Source organism: Aythya marila, assembly GCF_965140915.1.
Source record: "Aythya marila genome assembly, chromosome: 6".
NCBI classification, from domain to species: domain Eukaryota; kingdom Metazoa; phylum Chordata; class Aves; order Anseriformes; family Anatidae; genus Aythya; species Aythya marila.
In genome coordinates this window covers 12,628,160-12,639,818 of record NC_139047.1, presented here as the reverse complement: position 1 = coordinate 12,639,818, position 11,659 = coordinate 12,628,160, and positions in this window count along the sequence as shown.

The window sequence follows — 11,659 nt, the reverse complement described above, 5'->3', positions numbered from 1 at the left end:
GTGCTCCAAGGTATTATTACAGGTTGAGAAGTTTGTAAAGTCAACAATTTCTGCTGGTAGTGGTGGTTTTCTTTAGTGGAAACAACTACTTGATGAATCTGAAAAACATCCTGGCATCTATCACTGTTGAAATTCCCTAACTTTGTTATTTCTGCTCCTCCCATGCCCCAAATAAAACTCCTCTCTCCTCTTGAGCTGGGTCAGAAAAAGGAAGTGACTATTTCAAGTGGTATTGGTACCTTGCCTACAACCAAGCACTAGAGGGATTTCCTCCAACATCCAGTCCCCTTCATCCCCTGCATTAATCCTTATGCAGAGCTCTAGCAAGTAACTAAGCCTAAGGTGTATATTAAAAAAAAAAAAAAGAGTTGCATGAAAAGTTTCTGAGAAATCAACCTCACTCAATTTTCAGAAGTTTGGGACAAAAATGGTTCCACGAGCTGTATGCTTATTCTTTTGAATCTTTTGCTCCACTACTACTGTAATAGATTTTGAGGCTTCTGACCACAAGATTACAGGTCTGTCACATCCTTATGAACTGACTCTTGCTCTCCCTTTATGATTGTCTCCACTGCTACTTAAAGAGATTTTACAATACTCAGGTTTGTTCATTACATATTATGATGCATCTCTACTACTAAAAGGTAAAATGACAGCATGGTGGAATTCATTATATTGACAGGTCTACAAGCTCAAAACAGCTTTAGGAGTTCGAGCTCAAAGAACAGAGAGAAGTGGTACATCTTTTCTGTTACTGATAATATTTACTGGTAAAAAAACATGTATTGCACTGGAATTACTGGAGTACTTAGCAAGAGCATTGGAATGTTTGGACCTAGATATATTTGCCAAGAATAGGTTGCTTGTTTCTGCTGTACAATCAGATCTTCAGTCATCATTTTACTCTACCGTAACCACAGCCAAAATGGCACGAAGGGAAACAGCAATACTCTATACAGTGACCGCATGTTACCTAATGGTGGTGCCCTTGCTTCACTTGATAAGCTACAAGAAGTGTGTTCTTTGTCTTTCTGAAGTAGCATGCATGTATGGATAAGGTATTACAATAATGAGATAAGGTCAAAAAGAATGCTTAAAAAATTTGCTGTGCAATTTCTTGCAGAACATGTGGATAAAAGTATGGTGCACATTTATGAAGGAAACCAAGTAAAAAGCATCACAGTCTGGCACAAAAAGCATAGAGCACTGCTCAGCATTTCAATCTCTGAAATACAGCAAGTGCTGGAAAACAGATTTTTTTTGCAATTGTAAAACTTAACAACCAGACCAGAGTTAATCTGCTTAACTTGATGTGAGGTTTATCGTGCCTCTTTTTTTTATCTGCTACTTTAAGGAGGTATTGTCTGCATGAACTCATCTGTAAAGCAGAATGGTGAGGACCATTCTGATTTTCTGAGCTAGCCAACTGACTCATGGTCCTTGGCCAGTGCTGAAGGAGGTGTGAAATATTCTTGTCCATGCTGGAGTGCTGGCCGGAGCTCAGAGCTGTGTTTGAGACAGCATTTTATGCTGTTCAAAGGTGAAGCCTTGCAAACCAAGCTACTACAGTGTCATCTGCAGCTCTCACCTGGTCTGGGGAACTGCTGTTTCTGCTTCAGGCTTTCCAGTCAGGTTCTCAGTAGCAGGTACATAGCTCCTTCTGTTCAGTGACAAAACAGCAGGCAGGAAAGTATCTCTAGGGTACCAGCAACCCAGACAGAATTAGCCAACAGTGAGCACACAATAGCATACATGAAATTAGTTGATTATTTTCTTTTATTTCTTTTAAACATCTTGTAAGTGTATGGACATTTACACAAGCCAGATGGAAGTGTAGTCCACCATAATGATCACCTTGCTTGCTAAAATATCTTGCTTTATGCTACCATAATAATTTATTGTTATCGCCTACACTGATTCATAGTTCCAAACAATACAATAGCTGCTGCCAGAGACTTAGGAGCTGTGGGTTTCTTCAGTCATTACTCCCATTAAAAAGCTACTATGCTGCAATGTTTGAAATACCCTGATTTCTCAGGAGTCCAATTCATGCAGTAAGGCAGATCTGATCCCCTAGTTTGTGTGACAGAATGTATTTCAAACATTCTCCTCTTTTCCCTGAATCACGCTTATTAAAGTTAATGGGAGACCGCCAGTAGATGATTTTGCTTTGGTTTTTGTCACTGTGTGGACTGCTTAGTATAAAAGCTGCAAAATCCCCTTTTTGGGGGCTTAACATGTATTTAGCGGACCTGGCAGTGAGGCTAACAGGGGTGCAAGCTGCACCATTTTTTTTTTAAATACACCATTTTAACAGTCTGCCTGCAGTCTCAAGACAGGCATGTGTTTCTAACCTTTATCCACACTTAGAACACATTATAAGTGCAGTAGATGGAAATTTTTTTCTGAACAAGGAGTGGGGACCCTGGAATCTGAATATGGCTTTATTTTATAGAGCCTAGGAGCATACCTTATCAACAGAGGGAAAACAGATACCTGCTGTGTTGTTTGTCTTACTAGGGGAATTTTAGGCATATACCTAATCTAGCATGGACAAAGGTTCTTAAGTCCATGTAAAGTGAAAGTAGATCATTTACTAAGTAAACTAAATTGTTCACAGATCTTCAATGAATTGACGGCTATTTAAAGAGAAAATAGCAAGTGTACAGCTTAGAGTAAATATGTAGCAGTGACTAAAAGATAGTAGACTCAGTTGCACAGATCCACAAAAAAACTTCCTTTCATTCCAAGCTATGAAATACCAGACTTGGGTACTTGGGTACTGCTAATCTCAAAGAAAAAGATACTGTTATTCCTGTTTTTTTTCACATACTATATTATACCTTTTTTGATTCATAAATCTTACATTGTTACAAAACAATAAAATGCAATGATAAAGCTGGCTTATCTTTTTGGTTTGGTTTGTATCTTTCAGTGAATAAGCATAAACAATAAGCAATTAATGAATAAGCATTTTGCCATTTGAATTCTTCAGATTACTTTAAGGACATCCACATACAAAAGGGTGACAAGCTTGGACCACTGTCATGTATCATACAATCAAGATGAAAACATTGTGGGAAGAACTTACAAGTTATATAGCAAACTTCGCTGGCTCAGGGATGACGTTAACCACTGCAGGATGTATGAACAGATCTAAAATGAGAGCGTGAAATGGGAAGGCAGAAGATGCATGCTGCAAGGGTCAGGAAGGCTCTTGCATGAACAGAAAATAAACTAGTACCATCTGAGCAAAAATGAAACAAAGTTTGTTAAGTAATGCAGAATGAGAACAGCAAGGGTCTGGAAAATAAAGCACAAACAGCTGGATTTGCAGACCTCTATGACCTGTGTTTCTCTGCCGCTTGGATTTACTTATGTCTGAAAACACATTTGAGCCCTAACTCCAGTCTTCTCAGGGGTATGAAATATCTCAATCACTCAGCCACTCATTCTTGCAAAACATCCAGGAACTCTCCTTAGAGTTTCCTCTTTGCTCTCAAACTGGCCAAGAGGTTCAAAAATGACCAGGAAAGAAGGACTGAGTGCATTGGAATAGCTTGTTTTTTGTTAAGGACATCAGCATTTAAATAAACTTAACCTTGGAATTAGGGAATGAAAGTCTGTTTCTCAGCTATTGCAACTGTTTCTGCATATGCAAGAGGTTGAATAATGCTCTGTATGTGGAGGTCTATTGTCAATTCCTAAAGTGGAAAATTTTAATATCCAGAGATGATACTAAGATCTCCCTCTAAAGCTTGTTTTGTTATTCACCATTGCAACAGGAATGATTTTTATTGCCATTTGTTAACACTAAGTTATTCCCATTCCATGTGAATCTCATAGCACACAAGCTGGCATGAGCAAGGTATCAGTTTCACTTACTCTTTGCTGGCAGGAAAATATCTGAACTCAAGAAGAACTGCAGATGTTATGTAGAACTCAAAAAAGGTGGAGTATTTACTCCAAGGACAAATGTGCTGAAATTAGTTATCTCAGAACAAAAGCAGAGCCAGTAAAAAATAGCAATGGAATACAATGGTTATCTGTTCTTTACAGACATACTTTTAAAGCAATTATGATATTTAAGCACGTTTTACTGAACACATAATTCTGTGTTTCTGTTCTTTGCTAGTGACCATAGCTGCTTTAGAAGTTCTACATTGTTCTTCTCTTTTATGTGATGCCAATGTAATGGGTTCCTATATTCAAGACCTGTCCTAACAGCTGCAGTTTTTTGCTTTCTTTCTCTATTTCTGGATAATGGCAATATGGAGTCAAAGTATGAATGTGGCTAATACTGTAAATAACAGCCCAGGAACAAGAAGGATAACCTGTCTTTGGGTCTGCAGCAAGTCCTTGTGTCCACAGACAACCAACAAGCTTTCCATTTCGTCCTATTTCCTCTCTTTGAAAGTATTCCCATACTATACTGCAATAACATTGTTGCCATGGCACCCATCAAAACCCAGATATGCTCCTGCTTTAACGCAGCAAGATGCAAATTTTGATAAGAGGAGGATTTCTTTTCATTTTTCACTGCTATAGGTATAGGATTCTATCCATGCCTCCAGACAGATGCAATTTACTAAACACTCTTTGTTATTTCTGAATACATGCCATGGATTATTCTTATCAGTTCAACTCACAAAGGGTTCCTGCTAAATCTTCTGTACTTGCCTGTTTGATTTTCATGGTACAGATTCCTCTACATATGTCATCTGCACTCGACCACCCTTTAGAAAGGTGGGGAAGTGTGTGGGGAAAGGGGGAGTGGCTCCTCAGCTGGTTTAAATTGAAGTCAACGCACCACAGCAATATACACCAGCTGAGGTTCTGGTTCTACATCTTCAAAGGAGGAAACTTGAACTGATGTGCAAGCCCAGATTTCTTCTTCTGCAACAGAGAACAGCTGGTGAATCTGACTCTGACTATATGCAGCCTAGTGTAAATAGTGGTAATTGCCACTGAAATCTTGATTTGTGCTGATAAGAGTTGATTGTGGAAGAGATTATATGTGTGTATGTTCAGACTTTATTGCACACAATAGCTTAGGGAGGGAAGAGAGCCTGGAGCCCACATCTGAAATCATGTTGATTGCATCATAAAAGAATACTTAAAGTATATTTATTAAAGACAAATACTGTGTTCCTGCTTGCCCTTTGTGCTGGCTCAGCAGTTAGATATCAGCTTTAGTGGAACAACAGACAGTTCTGTGACAGAGGCAATTCTCTGGAAAGTACAAGGGAAACCTAAACCCCTTACATGCGGGGTGTGTGAGGTAAGAAGAGGGTAAAGACTGCTAATGCGTTTGTCCTTGTTGTCTTAGAACATGTTCCATTCTGAGTAATCTGTTCAGGGAACATAATCTCTGCTAAATGAATCTTCATTCTGAGTTACTTTCATATAATGTAAGGAAAATGATGGAGATCTGAAAAGTTAAGCTGGCAAAAAATAGACGTGTTTGGAGATTTCCTCTGTATCAGTCTATGCTGAAGGAACAGTACAAAACTACAAATGCTTCACTGATGTCAGCAAGATTTCATTCTCAGTAGAGTCAGTACTCCCCCTAAAGGGTACTACTGATGTGGATGAAGGCTGGTGTGATTTCTGGTAATACAGAATAAAAAGAGAACTTTCCCATCTTTTTGTTTCTGCTGTTACTTGATACTCATTTGCCTAACCTAACAGCTCAGTATTTGAAGGAGGAAAAATGAGGAGAACAACAATAAAGGTATCAAAACCACCTTATCTGAACAGAGGAAAAGAACATTGGCACCACGGCATTGGGTGGAGACACAGACAATCCGAGTTCAGCTCCCTGCTTGCCATTGCTTATATGTTTGCTCATGGGCAAGTCACTTAGGAAGATCTCATAGTACACTCAGGTACCTGTCACTTGCACGCATCTCGGCTGTGCCATGACACCAAGGAATGTCCTGGTTGCCAACAGAGGTAATAATCACAGCCCAGCCTGGTGCCTGTGCTCCCGTCTGTATAATGGGGATGTTCCAAGGTCAAGATGCTTGGATTTGTTTGCTCCCCCAGGCAGAGCTGGTTGATGTTTTCAGAGCTGTTAGCCATGAGTGTGGAGAAGGCCTTGGCTAATTACACAAGTAACAGCCCCCTTCACTGAAGAGCCCCCAAACTTGTGACTAGAACTCTTCGCTGCAAGCCATGTCAACAGCCTTACTGCGAACTTAGTGTCACAAGCACGTCAAAATTACACCATCCAGTCCCCTCCCTCAGATACTATTAGCAGCAACATTTTTTTTTACAAAATCAAACACCAAAATGGAAGTTATTTCTACTGCACATCACATTTGTACACATATAACACACTCCAAACCTGGCGTACAAATTTTTTTAAGACTTATTTGCAAAAATACCCCAGAAATTCTACTCAGGATAAGCTATGCAGAATAGAGACTTCTCTAACTCAGACAAGATTTGCTTCAGGATCTTTTGCCAAGTACTACGGGTTTCAGCAATCATTCCTGTGATTCCTCAGGGAATTCCTCATCATAATATGCAAGGTGAGTACTACTCACCTTGCATAGCCTTACATCCAAAACTGCAAGCACACGAGCAATACTGTTATGCTTGGTGGTGCCGGTATTAAACAGAAAGCTGAGTATGGGTATCACTGCTGATAGAACTGAGGCCAAAGGTTAATATGAAAATGTTTCATAGCTGCAAAAGCTAATTACTTAACTTAAAGTGAGTATAGTATAGATTGTTTGAGTCTAAGAAATTGTGTGCAAGGATATTTGCATCTAATAATTTATGCCATGTTTAAATAGTTCATACAGTATTTTAGGGCTTGTAATAGAACTCATTAAAATAATGTTAGTTTTTCTAGAATGTGGTGCAGTAAGCTTGTTTTTTTAACCATTAAGCAGTAATAGAGGCTTATGTGCAGTCTTTCACAGTTCTGTTAGTAGCAATAAAGTAATATTGGTTCATTTACTTACAAAGGTAATTACTGTATTTAAAAATACAAGCAAAATACACTTACAATGTTATGTGACATCTTCGTTAAAAAGATCTCATCAAAACAAACCACACTTTGTTTTGACAACGAAAAAATTACAATATGTTTTGTTTCTTCATACCATCAAGGATTCTCATCTAATTCTTGCCCACTCAGAACCTTATTACAGTATCAGACACTTATGAAAATCCTTTTGTCCCAAAGCAGAACCTTTGAAATCATAAGTTCTAATCATGTCACCAGGAGCTATTCTTAGGAGTGAAACTTTTCAGGACTGGAGAAGGTGAGTGTGAAAATTTAACTGCTCCTTATGACAGCAAATTCAGACCCATTAAAAACTGCCAGCAAAAGGAATCTTTCCTTTGATCAAGCTAAAAGGGCATTATTTTGCAGCCAGCTTGTATGCATGGAATTTAGGTTCAATAATTTGCCACTGCACCTGAAATACACTACTAGTGTTTTTTTTCAACTGCACAATCCTCATGCGGACAAATTTCCTACTGGAGTTTACATAAGGGCTCTAGGATTTTGCGCACAACTCCTGGTAAAGGGGATCATCCTTCACTCCTAGAAATAAACTTTGTTACTCCTGAGCAACAAGCTGTAAATACCACCTTGAATTCAGGCTCTATGTTAAAGGAGCACCTCAAGGTTTCTTAGCAGTGACATTTTGTTGTTTGAAAGATGAAGGTAAAATAGGCCAACTAAGGAAAGGCATTTTGCTAATAGCATCCTCTTTTCCTGCTTAAGGAAACTGGTATCTGAGGAAGCTGCTGCCAGCCTCATTAAAGCAATACATATTTTGCCAGCCTGCTTCCATAAGGAGCTGCTTACCGAATGGGTACTTGATGCACTTCTGAGACAATGAAGTTGTCTAAAAACTGTATCATGGGACTGGTGGAGAAAAGGCAGGTGTTATTTCTTACAGTGACACAATACACTTAAACTTCCAGTTTTGAATCAAAATATCTGAGTATGTATGTGTGTAAGTGCTATAAAAACTGTGGAAAAATCTTTGAAAGCATTTGTAAATGTGTATGTCTTGAAATCATTAGGTCATGTACCAATTGTCAAATTAGTTCCAGTCAGCTAAAGCTTAAGTGTCCTATGTCAGTCAGTGATCTGCAGGACACTAACAGTTGGCTTAGTGGAACTAATTTTAAGGTTTGCTAGTAATGTCATTCTAATCTAGCGTATGTTGGCTGGAATTTATTTAAGATTATTTTTAAATCCCAAATGTAAGTTTAATGGAGTGTTTTCAGTATCAAATCAGAGAAAGAGAGAGAGAGGAAAACTCAGCTTCCAGTATATTCCCATCTATGCTAGAATTGTGGCTGGAGGTAATGAGGCTTGAGAACTGTTAACACTGTCAAATCACAACAGAGTCCAGAGAATTTCAGACAAACCTTTCTCTAACAAAGTTATGAAAGGTGAAGATGTAGTATACCAAGAGGAACAATGAATTGAATTGCAAACCATACAGCATATTGCTGAAGATGCATGCGCTACAGAATTAAGACCATTCACTTAATATTGTAGAATGCATTGGAATATTTGGAGTATTGCTCAGAAAGACAGAGAATACTTTTAGTACTCACAGAAAAAGACAGTAACTATGCAATAAGCTATCTGCTATGACAACTCAATGGGAAACAGATCTATCATTTCATTGTGTGCTTCCTCAAAGTGAAGCCACAGTGATAACCAGAGGATATTTTAGTAAAACAGTTGAATTACCCAACCCACTTCTTCACTGGAGCAGAAGACTAGGATTTAAGGCACATTACTCAGCATGTTACTGTATTGACCCTACTGAGTGATGATTCTGACTTGGACATATACCATGAGCTTTCTGCAGCAATGAAAGAGGGAAATTTACTGGAAGATTATTTTGCCAGAATTAAGGTGATGATTAAAATAATGATCATCTTGAACTCCATCTAGTTCTACTTTGTTTTTTAGTTCAGATGGAGTCAGTATGGGAGTTAGCTGTGGAACTGGGAAAGCTTGATGTGGTGAAGTGATGTTTGTGGAGAGATACAAGAGCATATATATATATATTTTTTTCATCTTAATAAGCTCCTTGTCCTTGAAAGTTACATGCAGCTCAGGAGGAAATCCGGGTGCAGGCAGCTACCAGGATCAAACTCACCGCTGTTTGATAATTGTTTAAAACATGTGCTACGCTTCAGTATGGAATCTTTAAACAAAACAGTTCTAGCTTGTGGCTGTTGCTAAACAGACTGTATGCAGATAAGTCACAAATAGCTGAGCATATGTGTGGTGCAAGGTTAAAACAATAACAAGCAGGTCGAATCATTCAAACACTGGAAATCACTTTGACTCCAGGCCAAAAGCTTAGCTTGAGATGATATCAGTATGGGATAAAAAGAGGATAAACTAACAGGCTTAGCAGCCAGCTTGTTGGAGTCAGCATATAGTATCTATACTTCCAGCAGGAGAGCAGATGGTCATATATTTAAGGAAGCACCAGACAGGGAGTCAGGAGATCTGAGTTCTATTCCTGGCTCTGCAGCAATGTTCCGATGTCACCTTGGGGGAGTCACTTTTTTCCCCTTTTTTCTTAATCTTCTAAGTAGTGGAAATAATATTTGCTTGTCGAGGAGGCGGTTAAGAGGCTAAACTGATGCTGAAAAAATGCTTTGAAGCTCTAAGAAAACGTATGCAAGTACTGCAGAGCAAACTTGTTTGGAAGAAAGGACGCTGCATGGTTTCACATGGCCATATACTTATGACCTTTCCTCTCCTCAGAACATACCATGTCTTTTTACACAGTTTTCCAGGAGGGAATAAATGGATTAAGCTGCCTTCCACATTTGCTAGAAAGATAAGCAGCTGCCAGTAAGAACCTGACCAAAGAACAGGCTTTATTTCTGAGAGAGACATTATTTATGCCCAAGAGGGCAATAGGCTTGTTGACTCTAACTGTTTGTCCCAAGGTAGTTTTGCACTGGTGGCAGAATAATGTCTCTAATGGCATTTATTCCAAATTCAGCAATGCTGCTTACAAACTGAACATTAAGTACATACTTCAGTATCTTCTTTTATGAACAAATCTTCTGCCCAAGTCCCCAAACAAGTCCATTTTTTAAATCGGTGAGAAATGTCCATGATTATTTGTACAGGACTTTCATCTAAAGCCCATTAAAATCAAGTAGACTTCAAAGGAATTTGAATCTAAGACCTAACAAGCAACTGTCATTTCTTCTGAATCCCATGCCTGAAAAGCAAAATGACCCTATCTATCTTAGTAACTCTTTGGCATCAGAGGAGTAATGATTTCACCACCAAATATATAGATTCTACTTTCAGGATGAAGGTGTAAGGATATGGTTGGAGTTGAATTTTATCATATATCATGATTTGTGCCATTTGTATATACCTTTTTTTTTTTTTTTTTCTTTTGAAAAAAAAAAAAAAACACATAATGAAGCCTTTTGTTTTTTTACTCTATGCTCCATTTTTCTTGTCTCTTGATTCTGAGTCCCTGTCAAGGGACTGAGCTCCCTTCAAAGCCAGTTCTGGTAAAAGGGCACAGACACTACCACAGGAAAGATAATTCAAAACATTAGTCTACCTCACATAGCCATAGTGTGGACAAAGGAAGAACAAGAAAAGGTTATCTGAGCAGAGGTGTCAACATGGAATATGGACTTTCAAACATGAGCTTGTTTTTCTGTTTCCTACACAGATGGAGTTGCTGTAAGGATGGACAATTATCAATCCTGTGAAGGTGGACTTCCTTCAGCTCTTCTGGAAGTCACTGTGGGTTGGGTATCTGCATGGAGGGAAATATTCATCATTTTTACAATCAAGCAGTCGAGCAAGTAACAATATGAGGCAAAAAATGGGAAAGGTCTGGTGTGATTTATGAAGAAGAGCATATTTTTCTCTTGAATGCAGACTGGTTTTGTGAGAACACACTTCTGAGTTAAGCTGGTCAGTTTTGCTGTCTGTTTCCTTGATGACAGCCTTGGCAGTAATGTAAGAGGACTTTGCTGAGAAGGATACTATGATTACAGTTAAAATTCATTGCATGTGTACACAAACAAACTGACTTACTGGACTTTCTTCACTCAAAATCCATGCAGTCTGCTGTATTAAACGACAATGGGATGGCTTTACTCCAAGAGAGAAGTTCAGTGAAGCAATTTCTTTCTGAAGAATTGTGCTATACGTCTAAATGTAGTCTACTAAGGAAGGAATTCAACTGCTCACTCGTGATACATGAACTAAATAGGGAATGAAGTATTTCAGACAGTAACCAACCCACCATTTTGAGCATATCAAAACACTTTTTATGGCAGTGTAAAGTTGATAGTGTGTGGCCTGGGACTGATTTGGCCCAGGGCTGATTTGGCCCAACTGAATGTGGTTTTAGGTGAAACTCTGCAATCCCCATATCTTTCCCTCTAAAACAAATATTGGTTGTTTCTTTTACATTCTCTTCTCGGCTACCCAAGTGACAAAACTGCAATCAGAAGGTCAGGGAAGTGCTCCACAAGGACATACACATGGGAAGGAACAAAGCAAGGATGGAGCTTATTTTTCCAGTATTCTCTTGTTCTTCCTACCCCTGTAATTTTTACATAATCCTCACTAGTTGCCATAGACCTTGCAGGTAACATTTTCTTCAGACTGCCA